This window comes from Dermochelys coriacea, chromosome 5 (genome assembly GCF_009764565.3).
Source record: "Dermochelys coriacea isolate rDerCor1 chromosome 5, rDerCor1.pri.v4, whole genome shotgun sequence".
In the NCBI taxonomy this organism is placed as follows: Eukaryota; Metazoa; Chordata; order Testudines; family Dermochelyidae; genus Dermochelys; species Dermochelys coriacea.
The window spans coordinates 2,985,190-3,007,091 of record NC_050072.1 but is presented as its reverse complement, the minus strand read 5'-3'; the positions used below and the strand labels follow the sequence as shown (position 1 = coordinate 3,007,091).

Below are 21,902 nucleotides of genomic sequence, written 5' to 3'. Positions count from 1 at the left end.
TTGGACTAGATGACCTCCTGAGGTCCCTTCCAACCCTCATAGTCTATGATTCTACTTTCTCCATACCAGTCACAGTTGTATAAACATCTATCATATCCCCCCTTAGCCGTCTCTTTTCCACGCCGAAAAGTCCTAGTCTGCTTAATCTCTCCCCATACGGAAGCCGTTCCAGACCCCTCATCATTTTTGTTGCCATTTTCTGAACTTTTTCCATTTCCAATAGATGTTTTTCGAGATGGGGCGACCACATCTGCACGCAGTATTCACTATCTAGGCATACTATGGATTTATACAGAGGCAACATGATACTTTCTGTCTCATATCTCTCCCTTTCCTAATAGTTCAAAACATTCTGTTTGCTTTTTTGACAGCCACTGCACATTGAGTGGATGTTTTCAGAGAAGTATCCACAATGACTCCAAGATCTTTCTTGAGTGGTAACAGCTAATTTGGACCCCATCATATTACATGTAGAGTTGGGATTATGTTTCCAATGCGCATTACTTTGCATTTATCAACATTAAATTTCAGCTGCCATTTTGTTGCCCAGTCACCCAGTTTTGAGAGATCCCTTTGTAGCTCTTCGCAGTTTGCCTGGGACTTAACTATCTTGAGTAGTTTTATATCATCTGCAAATTTTGCCACCTCACGATTTACCCCTTTTTCCAGATCATTTATGAACATGTTGAATAGGACTGGTCCCAGTACAGACCCCTGGGGGACACCACTACTTACCTCTCCATTCTGAAAACTGACCATTTATTCCTTCTCTTTGTTTCCTACCTTTTAACCAGTTACTGACCCATGAGAGGACCTTTCCTCTTATCCCATGACAGCTTACTTTGCTTAAGGGCCTTTGGTGAGGGACCTTGTCACAGGCTTTCTGAAAATCTAAGTACACTAGATCCCCCTTGTCCACATGCTTGTTGACCCCCTCAAAGAATTCTAGCAGATTGGTGAGGCATGATTTCCCTTTACAAAAATTATGTTGACTCTTCCCCAACAAATTATGTTCATCTCTGTGTCTGACAATTATTTTCTTTACTATAGTTTCAACCAATTTGCACGGTACTGAAGTCAGGCTTACCTGCCTGTAACTGCTGTCTCTCACAATGCTTTGCTAGTAACAAGCAGTAAACCCCTCCAGGCCCTATTATCACTCAGCACAACAGCATGTGGAACCCCACACCAAGCTAGATTGCATGAATGCTCCCAGAGCCACTCACGAACATGGGCAGCGTGTGACTCAGCCTCTCCCCTTGTGCCTGATGCCCTGCCCCTACCCCCTTCCCCTGCAGGAGCCCAAAGCATCCCCACTGCAGCCTCCCAGCCCCAGCACTGGACAGCTAGGAGCAGGGAAGCGTGGCTCCAGCCTCGGTGAGCCACAGCCTCAGTTCCCCAAACCCCTGGGCAGCGTGGCCCCAGCTCCCGCAGTCCTGGGACTCTGGGCGGCCCCCAGTCCTGGTGCCGGGCAGCACGGTCACTGTGTCCCCAGCCCCAGGACTCTGGGTGGCTGGACAGCGCAGTCATCACACCCCCAGCCCTAGTGCTCAGATTCATAGATTCATAGATACTAAAGTCAGAAGGGACCATTCTGATCATCTAGTCCGACCTCCTGCACAGTGCAGGCCACAGAATCTCATCCTCCTACTCCTATGAAAAACCTCACCCATGTCTGAGCTATTGAAGTTCCTAAATCATGGTTTAAAGACTTCAAGGAGCAGAGAAGCCTCCCTCAAGTGACCCGTGCCCCATGCTACAGAGGAAGGCGAAAAACCTCCAGGGCCTCTCCAATCTGCCCTGGAGGAAAATTCCTTCCCGACCCCAAATATGGCGATCAGCTAAACCCTGAGCATATGGGCAAGATTCACCAGCCAGATACTACTGAAAATTCTTTCCTGGGTAACTCTGATCCCATCCATCTAATATCCCATCTCAGGGGATTAGTCCTATTTACCCTGAATATTTAAAGATCAATTACTTACCAAAATCCCATTATCCCATCATACCATCTCCTCCATAAACTTATCGAGTAGAATCTTAAAACCAGATATGTCTTTTGCCCCCACTGCTTCCCTTGGAAGGCTCTTCCAAAACTTCACTCCTCTGATGGTTAGAAACCTTCATCTGATTTCAAGTCTAAACTTCCTGGTGGCCAGTTTATACCCATTTGTTCTTGTGTCCACACTGGTTCTGAGCTGAAATAATTCCTCTCCCTCTCCTGTATTTATCCCTCTGATATATTTATAGAGAGCAATCATATCTCCCCTCAACCTTCTTTTAGTTAGGCTAAACAAGCCCAGCTCCTTAAGTCTCCTTTCATAAGACAAGTTTTCCATTCCTCGGATCATCCTAGTAGCCCTTCTCTGTACCTGCTCCAGTTTGAATTCATCCTTTTTAAACATGGGAGACCAGAACTGCACACAGTATTCTAGGTGAGGTCTCACCAGTGCCTTGTATAGATGGCCGAGCAATGCGATCACCACACAACCAGAGTGCTGGGCAGGCAGCTCGGCCCAGCACCAGCCACCCCGGTGGCCCCGAGCCCCTGCAGGAGGCACGCTGGCCTGGGAGCGGGGCGACGGTAGGCTGTTTGGGGAGGCAGAGCCTCCCCTTGCCTACGATACCCACCACCCATGCTCACAAATCATGCAGAGAAAGGCACCAGCCAATTCCCCCCAGCTCCCCAGCCTTGCACCCCAAAACTGGATCAGCCTGCCCTGGTCAGAAGCCTGACCAGTGTAAATTAATTACCCAGTCCGCCCCTCCCTCGATGTGGAGAGGACACCACCAGCCTTTGTAACCTGAGCTGAGATTTCCCATGCGCTTCAACCAAAACACACTGTTTTAAGTAAAATATAAAATAGATTGATTAACCACTGAAAGACAGATTTTTGAGTGATTATAAGTGATAGGCACAAAAGGTCAGAGATAGTTACCAAAGAAAATAAAAGGTAAGTGCACAGTCTAAATCTTAAACCTTATTTAGACTGAGCACTATTTAAATCAAGCAGTTTTTTCTCATCCCACTAGATTTTACAATTCTTAATACACAAGCTTCCCCTTTAAGCCTGGGGCCAATCTCCTCAGTTCAAGTCTTTGTCTTTCCAGGGTTCTTGTTGCTTCTAGCATAGGTGGGGGAGGAGAAAGGTAAAAGCATGATGCCACTATCCCATGTTTATTGAACTGAGTCCATGGAGGGTACTCCAGGGGGTCTGTGAGTCATGTCCAGCTCCAGGGGGTACAAGAGTCATGTCTGGGACCTCTGGCCTCACTGATCAGCTCCTCCCCCTCCCTCTCAGTGCCTCCTGTATGCCGCAGAACAGCTGTTCAGCAGCGTGCAGGAGGCTCTGGGAGGGAGGGGGAGGAACAGGGATGGGGCGCGCTTTGGGGAGGGGGTGGGGAAGAGGAGGGGGAAAGGTAGAGTGGGGGCAGGAAGGGGTGGGATGGGGCCTTGGGGAGAGGGGTGGAGGGGGGTGGGGCCAGGGGTTGAGCACCCCCGGGAAAATGAGAAGCCAGCGCCTGAGTGTTGAAGTTCGTGTTCTTAACCTTGCTCTGTGGTATTGTATTATACATCTGTTTTCCAATTTTATAAACTTTTTGGCATTATTATACATGCCCATAATTAATTACAGATTGCTGGTTAAAAGGTAACAATAATGATGGTGACTCAAATGTAAATAGGTTTCAGAGTAGCAGCCGTTTTAGTCTGTATCCGCAAAAAGAAAAGCAGTACTTGTGGCACCTTAGAGACTAACAAATTTATTTGAGCATAAGCTTTCGTGAGCTACAGCATCCAGTGAAGTGAGCTGTAGCTCACGAAAGCTTATGCTCAAATAAATTTGTTAGTCTCTAAGGTGCCACAAGTCCTCCTTTTCTTTTTTCAAATGTAAATAAACATCAGTAGGCTTGGGGGGAGCTGCGAAAAAGTTTAAATCAAAATGGGGTCCTCGGGATGCTAAAGTTTGAGAACCGCTGCCCTATTTTATATCCTCAGTCCATGTGCCTGGAACACACTAGCCCAGACATGTCCTGCTGGGCTTTGCTGAGTCCAGCTATCCCCCATTGTGTGGCGCTTGGGCCGCCCTCTTACAACATGTAAATCTCTTGATTACAACTCCCCTGCTGATTAATGGTCAGTTAACACCCGCCTGGGAGTGGCTCACTTCCTTTGTTGTAACTGGAGAACTAGCCATGGAGACTCTCAAATTTACAACAGAGTTCAGTAACAACCACACAGCACAATCTCATAAATTCACACACACAAATGATATACAGACTTTGACAGAACAATGGGTGTCAGCAGATCTTGATCTTTCGTATGATACCTTACCTGGCATGCTTTCTATGATATATATCATAAATGATGGGGTGACTATGGGGTTTCAGGGTGCTGCTTTGAGGTACAGAGTGTCACAGTCACCCTGCTGAGCAGACAGGGAAACTGAGGCACAGGGTGGGGAAGAGACTTGCATCAGGGAACAGCCCTAAGCTCTTCTGCAAACTGGATACAATTAACTTAGGCTTGAATAAAGACCGGGAGTGGATGTGTCATTACACAAAGTAAAACTATTTCCCCTTGTTTATTTCCCCTCCTACTGTTCTTGTAAAGTGCTGGAAATGGCCCCCCTCCACCCCCACCCCGCTCTCCTGCTGGTAATAGCTCACCTTTCCTGATCACTCTCCTTACAGTTTTCAGAGTAGCAGCCGTGTTAGTCTGTATTCGCAAAAAGAAAAGGAGGACTTGTGGCATCTTAGAGACTAACAAATGTTAGTCTCCTTACAGTGTGTATGGTAACACCCATTGTTTCATGTTCTCTATGTATATAAATCTCCCCACTGTATTTTCCACCGAATGCATCGGATGAAGTGAGCTGTAGCTCACGAAAGCTTATGCTGAAATCAATTTGTTAGTCTCTAAGGTGCCACAAGTCCTCCTGTTCTTTTTGAGGATACAGACTAACATGGCTGTTACTCTGAAGCTCTTCTGACTGTCAGCCCGGTGCCCTGACCTCTGTGCCGCACGGCTGTGTCCCGCCTGCCCTGCACGGGGCAGAGAGGTGAGTGTGGTGGACCTAGCAAGGCAGAAGAGCCGGGCTCGGCTGCGGCTCCAGGATCTGTCAGTGGTTCTCGCTGGCTCCCTGGAGCTGCCCGGTGTCCCCCCCACTCCCCACTAGGCTCTGCCTCTGTCCTGGCTGCTGACAGGGCACCGCCGTAAGGGCACCCGGCTCCTGTCCTGGGGGGCAGGTTAGCCCCTGTCGAAGGGAGGCTGAGCCCTCGTGTCTCAGTGTGTCCCTGAGCCCCGGAGAGCCCTGGGCTGTTGAGGGGCCAGGACTAATGGGAGTGGTTGACCTTGTCCAGTGGCTGCTCTTGGACTCCACTGTCCTGGGGCAGTGACACTGGGGGGGGGGACGCTGCACGTCCCCTGGGGCTGTGACACTGGTGGCGGGGGGTGGAAACACACTGCACGTCCCCTGGGGCCATGACACTGGTAGGGGGGACACGCTGCATGTCCCCTGGGGCCATGACACTGGCGGCGGGGGGGTGGAAACACACTGCATGTCCCCTGGGGCAGTGACACTGGTGGGGGGGACACGCTGCATGTCCCCTGGGGGACGCACTGACGCAACTGCCAGAGGCCACAGGCCAGATCTAGACACTGATGGATAAAACCAGGGTCTGGCTGCCCAGGGGAGGTACAGGGGGTGCAGGGCTGGGCTAGGAGGGGGCTGCGGGTTGGGGTGAGGGGCACCAGCAGAGCTGGGTGGGGGGAGCCCAGGGCTGGGCTAGCAGGGGGCTGTGGGTTGGGGTGAGGGGCACCGGCAGAGCTGGGTGGGGGGAGTGCAGGCCTGGGCTAGCAGGGGGCTGTGGGTCGGGAGTGAGGGGCACCGGCAGAGCTGGGTGGGGGGAGTCCAGGGCTGGGCTAGCAGGGGGCTGTGGGTCGGGAGTGAGGGGCACCAGCAGAGCTGGGTGGGGGGAGCCCAGGGCTGGGCTAGGAGGGGGCTGTGGGTTGGGTGTGAGGGGCACCAGCAGAGCTGGGTGGGGGGAGTGCAGGGCTGAGCTAGCAGGGGGCTGCGGTTTGGGGTGAGGGGCACCAGCAGAGCTGGGTGGGGGGAGCGCAGGGCTGGAATAGCAGGGGGCTGTGGGTTGGGTGTGAGGGGCACCGGCAGAGCTGGGTGGGGGGAGCGCAGGGCTGGGCTAGCAGGGGGCTGCGGGTTGGGTCGAGGGGCACCGGCAGAGCTGGGTGGGGGGAGTGCAGGGCTGGGCTAGCAGGGGGCTGTGGGTTGGGTGTGAGGGGCACCAGCAGAGCTGGGTGGGGGGAGCCCAGGGCTGGGCTAGGAGGGGGCTGCGGGTTGGGGTGAGGGGCACCGGCAGAGCTGGGTGGGGGGAGTGCAGGGCTGGGCTAGGAGGGGGCTGTGGGTCAGGAGTGAGGGGCACCAGCAGAGCTGGGTGGGGGGAGCCCAGGGCTGGGCTAGCAGGGGGCTGTGGGTCGAGTGTGAGGGGCACCAGCAGAGCTGGGTGGGGGGAGCGCAGGGCTGGAATAGCAGGGGGCTGTGGGTTGGGTGTGAGGGGCACCGGCAGAGCTGGGTGGGGGGAGTGCAGGGCTGAGCTAGCAGGGGGCTGCGGTTTGGGGTGAGGTGCACCAGCAGAGCTGGGTGGGGGGAGCGCAGGGCCGAGCTAGCAGGGGGCTGCGGGTTGGGGTGAGGGGCACTGGCAGAGCTGCCCACTGGGGTTCAGCAATCGCATCACGGGGTCCCCTTCCCGGCTCGTCGCTGCGCTGCAGGGCAGGCTGTAGTGACTGGGACGTCTGCTCACCAGAGTCCCCTACAGACCCTCGTCATCCTGACAAATGCCCAGGGACGTGGCCTCCTGGCGGGTCGATGTGCGGGACGGTGGGTGAGAAGGTCTGGCTGGATAGTCGCTTTATGGCTATCGGTGCGGCACCCGTCTCCCCTCCAGGGCACCCCCTGCTGCCTGGACGCGACATTGCCGGGGGCTTTGCCTCACACCTCTCTGGGGGCTTCTCTGGGTCCGTGGGGGCCACAACAGTTTGGTCTCGTCCGGGGTTCGGTTCTAAACCGAACGGTCCTTCGCCCTCCTGGGCTCCCCTTCAGTTCCTCCCCCTTGGCAGGGAACTGACCCCCCCCGGCCTTTCCCAGCCGGGAGTCCAAGTACCACGTCCACTGGCCTTCCGCCTTCCCTGGTCCCCGGGGCGCCTCTCTCCTCTGGGGCCGCACCACAGGGGTGAGCCCGGCTCCCGCAGCTCGGCTGGCTCCTGGTCTGCCTGTAGGTACCGCACCACGCGGGGTGCGGCTGGGAAGCCCGGGCAGAGCACCGCCGTGTGACCATAGCCACCGGCACATGCTGTTTCTCTGCTTTAGCTCGTTTCACCGGCGGCCTCACTTCATTCCTCTGAAGCTGGCCCTGACCCTGGCCCCAAGCCCCGTGGCACGGCTGCCTCCAGGGGACCTCTGACCTCCCCCCGCGGGCGCGGGCGCAGTGACCTGATCGATTCGGGGGCCAGAGGACCATGGACAGGTTTGATCAGAGCTGCGGGCGGGGTGGAGGATGAAGCCCCGCGGGGTAACCGGAGCGCTAATCCCTGCTTAGTATGGGCCCTGGGCAGCATGCACCGCGCGGGGACTGGTTGTGTGGTGGCTGGAGCCGGCTGTTAAGTCTAGAAGCCCTTTTAGAACCGGTTGTTCCGCGAGGGAGAACCGGTTCTAACAGGGCTTCTGAACTCAACACCCGGCCCGGAGTCGGCGCCGAAGGCGCCACTTCTGATGTGATTAGTAGGGGGAGCGGCTGCTCCCCCTGCTCCCCCCCCCAGCTACGCTCCCCTGCCCCTAGGAGCCAGAGAGACCTGCCGGATGCTTCCTGGGAGCTGCCCCAGGTAAGCACCGCCGGGACTCCCCACCTCGCCCCCCAGCAGGTGTCTCTGGCTCTTAGGGGTGGGGTGGGCACCCACTATGGTGGCCCACAAGACCCTCCTGCCCGGTTCTGGGGGCAATCAGGGGACAGGGGTGGATGGGGCAGGGTCCTGTGGGGGGCGTCAAGGAACGCAGGGGGATTGGATGGGGCAGGAGTCCCGGGGGACGGGGGTGTGTAATGACCCCCTCATGGGGTGAGGAGGGAACCCGTTGTTAAGATTTTGGCAGCTCATCACTGGTTTTAACCTGAGCTTCAATTGCTCCAACAGCAACCACAGATGAGGAGGGGACAGTAAGCGTGCAGAGGTGGGAGTGGGTCTGCCCGAGCCGGGAAGAAATCCACCCTAGCATTGCAGATCTCAGAGGGACAGTTCCCCCTTTGCACTCAAGCAGTTAGGCAGTCCTGGGGGTCTTACGAGCTGTTTGTGCTAGGAGGAGAAATTGATGCGGGAGTCAGGTGTTTGATGCAACCCTGTTTATTTGCAGAGAATGCACAGAGTCCTGTTCTCCTGGACGCAGCAGGAATCAAACAGCAGGAGACAGTGTCTTTGCTCACAGGTCTAAGCCCCTTTATAGAACAGCGCTCTGCCCAAAAACTCTCTGTCTCATGGCCATGCTCTCAGTGCTTGTTCAGTCTGCCACTGGCTTTCTGCTCCATCTCTGTCTGTCTCTGTGGTGTTTCTCCTGTTCCTCTCTCTTTTTCACCCACAAAAGCACACGGTTCTGCTGAAACAATACCCACCCACGCCTCTCTCCCACCTAGTGCAGATGCCTAAGTGGTCTCACATGTGTCTTTGTTTTGGGCAGCCGTCCTATGTGAAGGATAGTGCTTCCACCCACCAGCGTCAGTGACCCACAACAGGGCAGTGGCCAGCCTGGAAGTAAGGTGTCATTTGAATACGACATACATTTTTAATGGTGAGCGCAGGGCCAGCTCCAGGCCCCAGCTTTCCAAGCAGGTGCTTGGGGCGGCATTGAGAATGGGGCGGCAGCCCATGTCCCGTGGCGGCAATTCGGCGGCAGCTCCGCTGCTCTTCCATCCGGGCACGGTGGCAATTCGGCGGCAACTGCTTGGGGCGGCAAAATTGGTAGCGCCGCCCCTGGGTGAGCGTCATTAACCGGTGGAACAACGTACCCAGGGTTGCGGTGGATTCTCCAGCACTGGCCATTTTTAAATCAAGATGGGAAGTTTTTCCAAAAAATCTCCTCTAGGAATTACTGTGGGGCAGATCTCTGGCCTGTGCTACGCAGGAGGTCCGACTGTGAGTGCAATGGTCCCTCCTGGCCTTAGGATCTGTGAAGTTATAAGAGCCAGATCCTGCCCAGTAGGGGGTGTGGCCGCACAGACGCAACAGCCGGTTCACGGCGATGGTCGGTTTATGTTGCATCCTTCTATTGCAACAGGCCCAGCCTGCGTGGCCCTGGGTCTGAGCTGCCCAAGGCTGCACCCTGCTGCTGTGAAGATGAACCCCCCCTTTTACCTGGACTTTCCCTTTCTGCGGGGGGGTGCACAATTTGCACTGAACACAGGAAGCAGGTGGTATTTCATCGACTTGTGCCCATTGTGACAAATTGGGAATTTTCTGTAGTAGTTTTCTGTAGCCTATGTGTGCCTCAGTTTCCCCCTATACTTTTCATGGCTACCCGGGGCACGGGGGTGGGGGGGAGGATTAAGTTTGCTCTCAGAGGAAGACAGGAGACATAAGTGTGTGAGTGTCACCTCAGTGTCTGGGTGGAGTGACTAGAGTGATTAAAGAATTGGCTGAAATCAACCCAAATGCATCCGATGAAGTGAGCTGTAGCTCACGAAAGCTTATGCTCAAATAAATTTGTTAGTCTCTCTAAGGTGCCACAAGTCCTCCTTTTCTTCCAGCTCAACAAAGGATCCAGAGAGATAACGCCAGCTCCAGGGACCCCTGGATTGACACTCTCAGCAGGGAAGCAGAGCAGAGACCCCAGCTCGAGAACAAAGGACTTGGAAGGTGGGAGGTGAGGGATAAGTCTCGACTCTCTCCCCTGGGAATTGACTGAGGAAGGAGGTCGTAGAGAGAGGCCGAGAGCCCGAACACGGAGTCACTGCAGCATGGCTGGGCGCTGGGCTGACTGCAGTGGAGGATGCTTTAACCTTCATCTCTCTGTGCTAACCTAAGGCTTCTCAGGCTGTGGCCAGATGACTAATAAACCTGACTGTTTGCAAAATGTTGCCTGAGTGTCCCACTCCCCGCAAATACTGGCTGGGGGCAAGTCTCTGCCTGGAGTCTGTCTGCGTGGGACACGCTGGGCAGAGCTCACGGGGGGCAGTAGGAGCCCCAAGGCTCAGTGGCTTTCCCTGGAGGCAGAGTGAGACCCCTCGGGGGTCTGGCACACTACCTCCCAGAGAGTGTTGCAAACCTGAGGGCGTAGCACTGGTCCTGTGGCTGAGTGACACCCACATTGACACGTGTCTGAAGGCTGGGCTGCGCGGCTCCCCAGCTTAGCCCCCGTGGGAGACCCAGGCTGGGATAGCGGGGGGCTGCAAGCCAGGATTGAGCAGCATTGGCAGAGCTGCGGGCAGGAACAGGACCCCACCTCTGCTATCGCCGCTCCGGCCACATGTAGCCGAATGCTCCCCCTTCCTTTCCATTACCTGGCTCCAGGCTGAATTTGTGCCGCAGTAACACCCCTGCTGGGATTTCCGCTCAGGCCTGCCTGCTGCATGGGCTAATGGGGGCAGGAGGAGCCGGTCACTCCAGGCCGGATCCCACATCCCCTGCCATTGCCCCTACAGCTACCCCATCCAGCACAGCGAAGGGCTCTGGCCACCTGCCGCCAGCAGGCGGGTGTTGAACCTGAACCTGAGCAGAGCCAAGGAGCATGTGGCTATGCCTGTTTAGAGGGGGCAGGGCCATGATCTCCCTGGGCAGGGCCCTGCGGGGTACAGTGCTGCCATGCAGACTTGGGAGTTCACATGCCGCTTGCCCCGGGGTCCGGAACAGGGAGAGGGATCTAGCCCCGTGTGCCCAGTCACTGCGGGGGAGATGCAGGACAGCCACAGAGGCTGTGCCTCACACAGAGCCGGCTGGGAGCTGTGCCACCCGGCAGGGCTCAAGGGGCCCCAGCTCAGCCCTGCCCTCGCAGCTCCCCGTGTCTGAGCCCGCCCCCCCAGCCACGCCCTCGCTGCCCCAGGCACCTTGCCCAACTAGCCCCAATTCCATTTCAGTTTCATCCTTAAGAAACCCAGCCCAGCGGGGAATGTGCCCCACTCTGTGCCCCCAGTGAGAGCCTAGGGAAGGAGGTGTCCATGGGGGGGGGGCAAGATCTGGCCCGTGCAGCTTATAGGGGGGCCAGAGAATAACAACCCCCACATCCTTCTGTCCCTCCCAGCAGCAGCCCCACCGCTGCAGGCTGAGCAGTGCGTGCTGATGAGACACAAATTAAGGACCATTGATTTCCTTTGCTCATTAACTCTTCCACTTGAGGCTGCGGAGGTCCCAAGCCCCATCCCCTCGCTAATCCCAGGGGCCAGGCTGCCAGCAACTCTTTTCTTCTGTGCTGTCGATACTGTGAAGGGAGAAATCGATGCTGGGACGCTGCACTGCGGCTCCTTGGGCAAGGCCTGCCAGCCGGGGAGTAGCTTTTGAGTGCCGTGGGGCTATGAGATTGGGGGTGCCAGCCGGTGGGATCGGTGGTGCCAGGAGTGTGGGCAGGGCTGGGAATGGCAGTAGGGTGGGTGTGGCATTCTTGCCTCAAAGCAGCACCCTGGAACCCCCATATTCACCAATGCCATATGGTTAGGATAGGTTTCGTACAAAGCGTGCCAGGTAAGGTATCATAATCCGCTGAAACCCCTTGTTCTGCCAAACTGGCGTATCGCTAGTGTATATGAAGTCATGAGATTGTTACGGAAATGTTCGCAAGTGGCATACAAAGGATCCCTGCTCAGGTGAGTGCTGACCGCCCATTAATCAACTGTGTGACTCAACGGTGCATGCAAGCGCCTCACAATGGGAACAGATCGCTCACTGTGACTTGGGGGCTGTTTATTCACTGGGACTCAGCAAAGCCCACAGGACATGCCTGGGCTAGTGTCTGCCAGGCACATGGGCCCAGGATACAAAATAAGGAACAGTTGCAGCACAAGGGGCCCTTTCTCCTCCCCCCACCTGCACTGGAAACAACTGCGATGCCAAGAAGATCATCGGAGGAGGCTGGACCAGGCTTCGCGGGGGAAGCCTGTGCATTAAGGACTGTAACATCCAGGGGAGGGAGAACATTCCTTGATCTAAATACTGCCTAGTGTACTTTCTTTGGTAACCATATCTGTCCTTTTAGGCCTCCCACTTATAATCACTTACAATCAATATTTCTGCAGTTAATAAATCTGTTTTATATTTTACCTAAAACAGGGTATTTTGCTTGAAGTGTTTGGAAAACCTCTGCTCAGTTTACAAAGGCTAATGTGTGTCCTCTCCACATTGAGGGAGGGACGGACTGGGTAATAAAATTACACTGGTCAGGCTTCTGACCAGGACAAGATGGTACAGCTCTGGGGTCGTAGGCTAGGAAGCTGGGGGGAATTGGCTGATGCCTTTCTCTGTGATTCATGAGAGGCTTTGGGTGCCTTCATGTGATCTAGCTGGGTGGGGGGCTCCATCTGCTGTTGTGCTGAGTGATAACAGCTCCCTGAGGGGTTTGCTGCTTGCCACTAGCAAAGCACTGTGGGAGACAGCCCAGGCTGGAGAGTTAGGGGCACCGCGGTACCCCAGTTCCAGGTTGTACAACGGGGATCCCGTCACAGTGGAGCAGTGAGCAGGGTGAAATGCACAGCTTGTTGCTGTTTTGAGTGAGATTTGCACTTCCTACACTGGTGCAGAGATTTGAAGTGTGGTGGCTGATAGCAGTCAAAGCGGTTACCAGTTTGTTCTTTTCTGTTTGCTTATTTGGGGCAAGGGAAGTAGGAACAGAAAGGCATAAAGACGAGTGAAAGCAATGAAGCAATTTTCATTCCTGTTGAAGAATCTTGGCTGTCACTTTATCAGTCTTCTGTGCAATTGCGACGCCTTCAGCGGCCCTCCATTCTCCTTCTGTCCGGTGAAGCTCATGGCTTGAGATGGTCACGTCCTGGCATCTGAAGAAGTGGTTTTTTACCCATGAAAGCTTATGCCCAAATAAATCTGTTAGTCTTTAAGGTGCCACCGGACTCCTGTTTGTTTTTGTGGATACAGACTGACACGGCTCCCCCCTACACTTCACATCCTGGCAAAAATCCCTGAGCACCAAGAGTCGCTCAGGCAGGCTGTGCTGTTTGCTCACCGCGGTGGCAGGGCTGGGCCAGCAGCACCCCCAGGAATTCACTCTTCTGCAGGCAGAACTTGTCTCTGACTCCACCATAGCCAGCTAGGACAGGTGAAGAGAAAGACCAACTTGGAGTGGGGTGGGGGGCTTGCAGGTGGCTATCAGACTGTGTCCTCAGGGGTGAGAGGTAGGTGAGAGTGGGCCCTGCAGATGGCTTCAGTGGGAAAGGAAGTTTGGAGCATAAGCCCAATTGGGGCAACTGGAGGGAGGAGCTGTCCCAGGGGTTGGGGAGGGTGGGCGAATGCCTGTCTAAGGGGAGAAGGTTGGGGAGCCTTTAGCTTTGCCTTTGGGTTTGAAGAGTTATTGTGAACTTCAGGGCCCAGGGAGCATTTCACCTCTTCTGTCCCCGGGGGGGTGGGGGGTATCTCAGAGATGGTTCATCTACCTCTGGGCCACCCTTCTGCCTCCCATGATCTGTGGGAAGCTTCCAAGCTTCCCCTTTCCCTCCCTGCTCTTGTGGGCTGGCCCCCGTCTATTCTTTCTCTTCTCATTAAGCCAGAGAGAGAGAGAATGACGATAGCCTGGTGGTTAGGGCATCCACCAGGAAGGTGGGAGACCCAGGGCCTGTGACCAGGGACCTTTTAATGCCAACTGGAAGAAGAAACAGGGGTAGCACAGGCTTGTACAGGGATCCCCTGGGTCAGATATGTGTGTGTTAGTTCACCAAAGGGTAGCTACCAAGAACCTGTATCCCACTGGTCATGCTAATCACTGCAAAACGTATGTAAGGACAGTTTTTAGGATGTTGTAATTTACCTGTGGCTACAACATGTCTCTATGCGTATTTAAGCAGAGTCAGGACGGGCTCTACCCTGACATCTGATGGCGAGTCATGGTGGGTTGTGGAAAAGGACTTCAGGGGCTGATCTCATTTGCAGAGGCGCACCCACCCTGCCTAGATGGTCACTTTGGCTGCTGTAGGAGCCCCAGTTTCTCTGTTATTGGGCAGGAATAAACTGTTATTATGCTGATTGTGTGAATCAAGGACAGTGGAACTAAACTTGGCCTTTTGTTATGATGGAGGGACTCACCATCAACTAAGCAGCACTTGCTAGGCAAGGGTCATGGGTCCCAAAACCCACTGAGGGGAGAAAGGCTGGTGATAGGTATTAATACTTGGTGGTATACCCCCCCCCCGAGGGCCTTACATGCTAATTGCACTTTCTTTGCTGTGGAATATCAGAGCTAGTTTTGATTCCATTAGGAGTCTAGTTACAGGCTGCTGAGCTGGATTCACTTTGGGCTAATGGTGCACCAGCACTGAGGCTCCCTTACTACAAGCTGAAATCACAAAAGAGCTAAACTTACTAAGAGCTGAAATCACTGAGTATTGTGTTAAGTAGTGGGGGAGCCTGAAGATATATGGCGGAGCTGTTTGCAGGATGGCGAGCAGAGTGGCTGGTGGAGCAGAGCCGTTTGTGGGATGGCTGGTGGAGCAGAGCATTGCGGTTTGCAGGACGGTGAGCAGAGCAGAGTGGCTGGTGGAGCAGAGCAGTTTGTCAGATGCCTGGAGCAGCTCATGGGGACAGCTGGCAGAGCGGAGCCCCATGGAGAGGTGGGGCAATCAGCTTTGGACCACGTAAGGTGCCCCTTAACCCCTTCCCCTCTCCCCCATCTCCACCCAGGTTGGGAGGTAAAACTCTGCAGATAAACTTTCAAACTCTGAGGCTGCCCTGACCAGGGACAGAGACTTTTGGGTCATTGGACTTTTGGGACTTTGGGTGATTTTGGGTTGCTGGACTCAAGAACCAAAGGGAAATGACACACCCCAATTTGCTTGGGGTGGGTTTTTTTGCTCATGGGTTGTGTTATGAATCCTGTTGGTGGTGTTTCCCCAACATAAAGCCACATTGTTCCTCTCTGTTATTAAAAGGCTTTCTGCTACACTCAGACTATGTGCTTGCGAGAGGGGAAGTATTGCCTCTTGGAGGCGCCCAGCAGGGGTGGTATATATTTGTCCCAGGTCACTGGGTGGGGGCTCGAGCCGGTTTTGCATTGTGTTATTGGAATGGAACCCCTAGATGCTGAACCCGGCCCTTGTTGCTGCCAACTCTGACGGGCAGAAGGGTTACACATACAAAGTCACAGAAACTGTACGAGCATTCTTGAAAATCAGGCTGTTCATGTTATGCATACAATATTTAAATCTGCAATAAAGATATAATATTCTGTACATTAGCACAGTCACTAATGAGAAAATTAAGAAGCTTGGCAACATGTGACCTCCAGAAGAGGTAAGCGGAATGTCCGGGTTCCAGTAACACAGACACAGGTAACTAACCGCTTTCATGTTCTCTCCACAGGTACCATTGCGGAGAGTGGACCAGATGATATGTCTGGGGGGAGAAAGCAGAAGGAGACTCCGCTGGTTGGGAGGCATGAGATGCGATGTCCTGAGGTTGGGGGTTCCACGACCACCACTCCCAAGAGGAGAAGGCGGGTGGTGGTGGTCGGGGACTCTCTCCTCCGGGGGACTGAGTCATCTATCTGCCGCCCTGACCGGGAAAACCGAGAAGTCTGCTGCTTGCCAGGGGCTAAGATTCGTGATGTGACGGAGAGACTGCCGAGACTCATCAAGCCCTCGGATCGCTACCCCTTCCTGCTTCTCCACGTGGGCACCAATGATACTGCCAAGAATGACCTTGAGCGGATCACTGCGGACTATGTGGCTCTGGGAAGAAGGATAAAGGAGTTGGAGGCGCAAGTGGTGTTCTCGTCCATCCTCCCCGTGGAAGGAAAAGGCCTGGGTAGGGACCGTCGAATCGTGGAGGTCAACGAATGGCTACGCAGGTGGTGTCGGAGAGAAGGCTTTGGATTCTTTGACCATGGGATGGTGTTCCATGAAGGAGGAGTGCTGGGCAGAGACGGGCTCCATCTTACGAAGAGAGGGAAGAACATCTTTGCCAGCAGGCTGGCTAACCTAGTGAGGAGGGCTTTAAACTAGGTTCACCGGGGGAAGGAGACCAAAGCCCTGAGGTAAGTGGGAAAGCGGGATACCGGGAGGAAGCACAGGCAGGAAGGTCTGTGAGGGGAGGGCTCCTGCCTCATACTGGGAATGAGGGGCGATCAACAGGTTATCTCAAGTGCTTATATACAAATGCACAAAGCCTTGGAAACAAGCAGGGAGAACTGGAGGTCCTGGTGATGTCAAGGAATTATGACGTGATTGGAATAACAGAGACTTGGTGGGATAACTCACATGACTGGAGTACAGTCATGGATGGTTATAAACTGTTCAGGAAGGACAGGCAGGGCAGAAAAGGTGGGGGAGTAGCACTGTATGTAAGGGAGCAGTATGACTGCTCAGAGCTCCGGTACGAAACTGTGGAAAAACCTGAGTGTCTCTGGATTAAGTTTAGAAGTGTGTGCAACAAGAGTGATGTCATGGTGGGAGTCTGCTATAGACCACCGGACCAGGGGGATGAGGTGGATGAGGCTTTCTTCCGGCAACTCACGGAAGCTACTAGATCGCATGCCCTGATTCTCATGGGTGACTTTAATTTTCCTGATATCTGCTGGGAGAGCAATACAGCGGTGCATAGACAATCCAGGAAGTTTTTGGAAAGCGTAGGGGACAATTTCCTGGTGCAAGTGCTAGGGGAGCCAACTAGGGGGAGCGCTTTTCTTGACCTGCTGCTCACAAACCGGGTAGAATTAGTGGGGGAAGCAAAAGTGGATGGGAATCTGGGAGGCAGTGACCATGAGTTGGTTGAGTTCAGGATCCTGACGCAGGGAAGAAAGGTAAGCAGCAGGATACGGACCCTGGACTTCAGGAAAGCAGACTTTGACTCCCTCAGGGAACAGATGGCCAGGATCCCCTGGGGGACTAACATGAAAGGGAAGGGAGTCCAGGAGAGCTGGCTGTATTTCAAGGAATCCCTGTTGAGGTTACAGGGACAAACCATCCCGATGAGTCGAAAGAATAGTAAATATGGCAGGCGACCAGCTTGGCTTAATGGTGAAATCCTAGCGGATCTTAAACATAAAAAAGAAGCTTACAAGAAGTGGAAGCTTGGACATATGACCAGGGAAGAGTATAAAAATATTGCTCGGGCATGTAGGAAAGATATCAGGAGGGCCAAATCGCACCTGGAGCTGCAGCTAGCAAGAGATGTCAAGAGTAACAAGAAGGGTTTCTTCAGGTATGTTGGCAACAAGAAGAAAGCCAAGGAAAGTGTGGGCCCCTTACTGAATGAGGGAGGCAAGCTAGTGACAGAGGATGTGGAAAAAGCTAATGTACTCAATGCTTTTTTTGCCTCTGTTTTCACTAACAAGGTCAGCTCCCAGACTGCTGTGCTGGGCATCACAAAATGGGGAAGAGATGGCCAGCCCTCTGTAGAGATAGAGGTGGTTAGGGACTATTTAGAAAAGCTGGACGTGCACAAGTCCATGGGGCCGGACGAATTGCATCCGAGAGTGCTGAAGGAATTGGCGGCTGTGATTGCAGAGCCCTTGGCCATTATCTTTGAAAACTCGTGGCGAACGGGGGAAGTCCCGGATGACTGGAAAAAGGCTAATGTAGTGCCCATCTTTAAAAAAGGGAAGAAGGAGGATCCTGGGAACTACAGGCCGGTCAGCCTCACCTCAGTCCCTGGAAAAATCATGGAGCAGGTCCTCAAAGAATCAATCCTGAAGCACTTAGAGGAGAGGAAAGTGATCAGGAACAGTCAGCATGGATTCACCAAGGGAAGGTCATGCCTGACTAATCTAATCGCCTTTTATGATGAGATTACTGGTTCTGTGGATGAAGGGAAAGCAGTGGATGTATTGTTTCTTGACTTTAGCAAAGCTTTTGACACGGTCTCCCACAGCATTCTTGTCAGCAAGTTAAGGAAGTATGGGCTGGATGAATGCACTATAAGGTGGGTAGAAAGCTGGCTAGATTGTCGGGCTCAACGGGTAGTGATCAATGGCTCCATGTCTAGTTGGCAGCCGGTGTCAAGTGGAGTGCCCCAGGGGTCGGTCCTGGGGCCCGTTTTGTTCAATATCTTCATAAATGATCTGGAGGATGGTGTGGATTGCACTCTCAGCAAATTTGCGGATGATACTAAACTGGGAGGAGTGGTAGATACGCTGGAGGGGAGGGATAGGATACAGAAGGACCTAGACAAATTGGAGGATTGGGCCAAAAGAAATCTAATGAGGTTCAATAAGGATAAATGCAGGGTCCTGCACTTAGGATGGAAGAATCCAATGCACCGCTACAGACTAGGGACCGAATGGCTCGGCAGCAGTTCTGCGGAAAAGGACCTAGGGGTGACAGTGGACGAGAAGCTGGATATGAGTCAGCAGTGTGCCCTTGTTGCCAAGAAGGCCAATGGCATTTTGGGATGTATAAGTAGGGGCATAGCGAGCAGATCGAGGGACGTGATCGTTCCCCTCTATTCGACACTGGTGAGGCCTCATCTGGAGTACTGTGTCCAGTTTTGGGCCCCACACTACAGGAAGGATGTGGATAAATTGGAAAGAGTACAACGAAGGGCAACGAAAATGATTAGGGGTCTAGAGCACATGACTTATGAGGAGAGGCTGAGGGAGCTGGGATTGTTTAGTCTGCAGAAGAGAAGAATGAGGGGGGATTTGATAGCTGCTTTCAACTACCTGAAAGGGGGTTTCAAAGAGGATGGCTCTAGACTGTTCTCAATGGTAGCAGATGACAGAACGAGGAGTAATGGTCTCAAGTTGCAATGGGGGAGGTTTAGATTGGATATTAGGAAAAACTTTTTCACTAAGAGGGTGGTGAAACACTGGAATGCGTTACCTAGGGAGGTGGTAGAATCTCCTTCCTTAGAGGTTTTTAAGGTCAGGCTTGACAAAGCCCTAGCTGGGATGATTTAACTGGGACTTGGTCCTGCTTTGAGCAGGGGGTTGGACTAGATGACCTTCTGGGGTCCCTTCCAACCCTGATATTCTATGATTCTATGATTCTATGATTCTAAAGGGACAGTTGCAACTTGATTTTTTTTTAAACTGAGTGCATTGTAAAAATTCCATTTCTGACAGAAACAATGAGGAATCCAGTGGCACCTTAAAGACTAACAGATTTATTTGGGCATAAGCTTTCGTGAGTAAAAAACCCACTTCTTCAGATGCAATCTTTAAGGTGCCACCGGACTCCTTGTTGTTTTTGTGGATACAGATTAGCATGGCTACCCCCTGATACTTGTTACCATTTCTGATAGAGCCCCTTGTGACAAGGTAAAGGGCATGGCAGTCTGGGAAGGGTTCCAGGACCTGGCTGCTCAAAGAGGAGGATATAAAAAGGAAGGAGAAGCTGCTCAAAAGAGAACTCTCTAGGGGAAGGGTGCGTGTTCTGAGGATTATTCCCCAGGGTTTTTCAGTCAATTTACTTTGTGTTTTGTGGATAATAGAACAAGCCCAGAGGAAAGCTCTTTAAAAGCTTTATTTCCTTTCCCTAGCTGGTGAAGTAGAGTGCAGTAGATTTATTTATTCATCTAGTTCTTGCTTCCCTTTCACAGTAAAGAATGGAAAAAAGAATCTGTGGAGAACTCCAAGACTGTTGCCAACAGCCTCTGAAGAGAAGGATACTGATACTGACACAGGTGATAATTCAGGGGGAGGTCAACAAAGTCAGGATTCCAGACAAATAGGTATAGAGGGGTTTGGGTTTTTTTCCGGAGTGCTATTAGTTAAATAACACCATTCATATGAATACAATTCAGTTGGGGAGGTTGTAGCGAAAACTAGAAATGAATACAACGATCACCAACTTTTGGGACCCACAAAACCCACATTTTGTGGGATAATCCCAGTATAGAGCCTCATTCTGCAACCTGTAATCAAAGGGACTGGGACGTTGCTGCTAAAGTTGGGTGACTGTCCCTTGTCAAATGATGAGAAGTGGCTGGACAGACCAGCGGTGTGCCTCTGGGACACGGGAGAGTGGGTGGCAGCACCTTTTCTGCATCTTTTGTTGTTGTTGCAGATGTTTCCTCTGTAACCTAAAATCTGGCTGTTCTTCTTTGTCCAGTTAAATAATGGAAATGGTGGGTAATTTACCCCTTTCTTTCTCTCAATAGGCACTTACAGTCAGAGACAATGTGTGACGGGGTGGACTAGGCCCCGAGGATCCCTGCTGGAGGCTTTGTGGCCCTGCCACAGAAAAGAGCAGTAGAGCTCCATTCTTCCCTGGAGCAGCTACATGAGAAGCAGCTAATCAGAACCCAGCAAGCTAGTATAAAGAGAGCTGCTGGGCCAGAGGCAGTTCAGTTCCTTGCTGGAGCTGCAGGAGTTTGGATGGTGGCAAGCCAGCCGGCCGGCCGATCCATCCATCCATCCCCAACAGGGCGTTTTGATGGTGCTGCCTGTGGGAGGCAGCTGAGGTCACTCAATCAGGATGATCTGCAAACAGAACGGGGCAGACAAACCCCAAACGCTGGTGGATATTCCAATACTTAGATTTACCCAGCCAGCCCAAAACAGCTTCTACAGCACCTCCCTGGTTACTCAGAAGTCCAAACAACGCAGTTCCCTTAAAGTGCCCAGCCTCAGGTCTCCATCCAGACACACATGTCAAACAGATGATGATAAACTCTGAAAATCTTATTTCATCATATAAAAGAAAAGGTTCTCCTGATCCCAAAGGACCAAGCCCCAGACCCAGGTCAAATGATAACTCAGATCTTACCCAAAATACACACTTACAATCAATCCTTATTAACTAAAGTAAAATTTATTAAAAAAGGAAAGAGTGTTGGTTAAAAGATCAATATACAGACAGACTTGCATTCAATTCTTGAGATTCAGATACTTAGCAGAGATGAGTTTGTAGTGGCCAAAAGTCCTTTTAGAAATAGTCCATAGGTTATAGTCCAATGTCCATGTTCAGGGTTACTCCAGTCAGTGACTGGGGATCTCAGTCCTTGTGGTTTAAGGTTTCCCGCTCTTGAAACCCAAAGCAGATCTGAGATAAAGAAGGATCGTGTCCCAAGGTTTTATAGTTTCCTGCAGCCATTTGGCCTGAGAAAACAATAGGCTTAATTTTCCTTCTTCCAAACATCCGGGCACAGGATCATTTATCCATTAAACAGTTTAGACACAGGTTATCACAACCTTCAATGAGACATAGACAATAATACTATTTCACTCAAGTGTCTTCCTAAATGTTAATATTCCTTTTTTGATCTTTGAATCAAAGCTATAGCAATAGACAAGACTTGTTTGCTGACATCACAAGACCTGAGCAAACATCTCCCCTTCTCTCTCTAACAATGCAGACTTGCATTTCACAGCTCTATTCATTTCCATCTCTTCCTAACCAGTCTTTAAAGTTCAGCCATGGGTCAGGTCCAGAGAGAACGAGAAGGAGCCCTGAGCTGGTTGCTGGGACAAAGCCCTGAGGTAAGGGCGAAGACAGCGCAGGGCCATGGGGAAGTGGCCCAGGGAATTAGAGCAGCAGTGGAACTTAAATGAATGGACACAGCAGACAGCTTCTCTCTAGGGGGTCCCTGGGCCAGGACCCAGAGTAGTGGGCAGGATCCCAACCCCATTAGCCACTGGGGGGAAGTGGCCTGGACATTGAGGCACCCCAGAGCGGGAGCTGAAGCATAGTGGCCCAGCTAGAGAGCTGTAGTCAGTCCCAGGTTTACAGTGGCTCCATGGAGCGGGGCCCATGCT

The 21,902-nt window shown here is 52.7% G+C and overlaps 1 long non-coding RNA gene across 1 annotated transcript; it reads right to left on the bottom strand.

The window, feature by feature from the left end:
* Positions 1-4,934: 4,934 nt before the first annotated feature.
* Positions 4,935-21,664, bottom strand: LOC122460416. The gene is made up of 3 exons (XR_006281702.1): positions 21,324-21,664; positions 12,226-12,230; positions 4,935-4,987 (listed from the first exon to the last, which is right to left on the bottom strand). It is a non-coding gene; the product is annotated as an uncharacterized LOC122460416 (long non-coding RNA).
* Between the last annotated feature and the right edge of the window lie 238 nt (positions 21,665-21,902).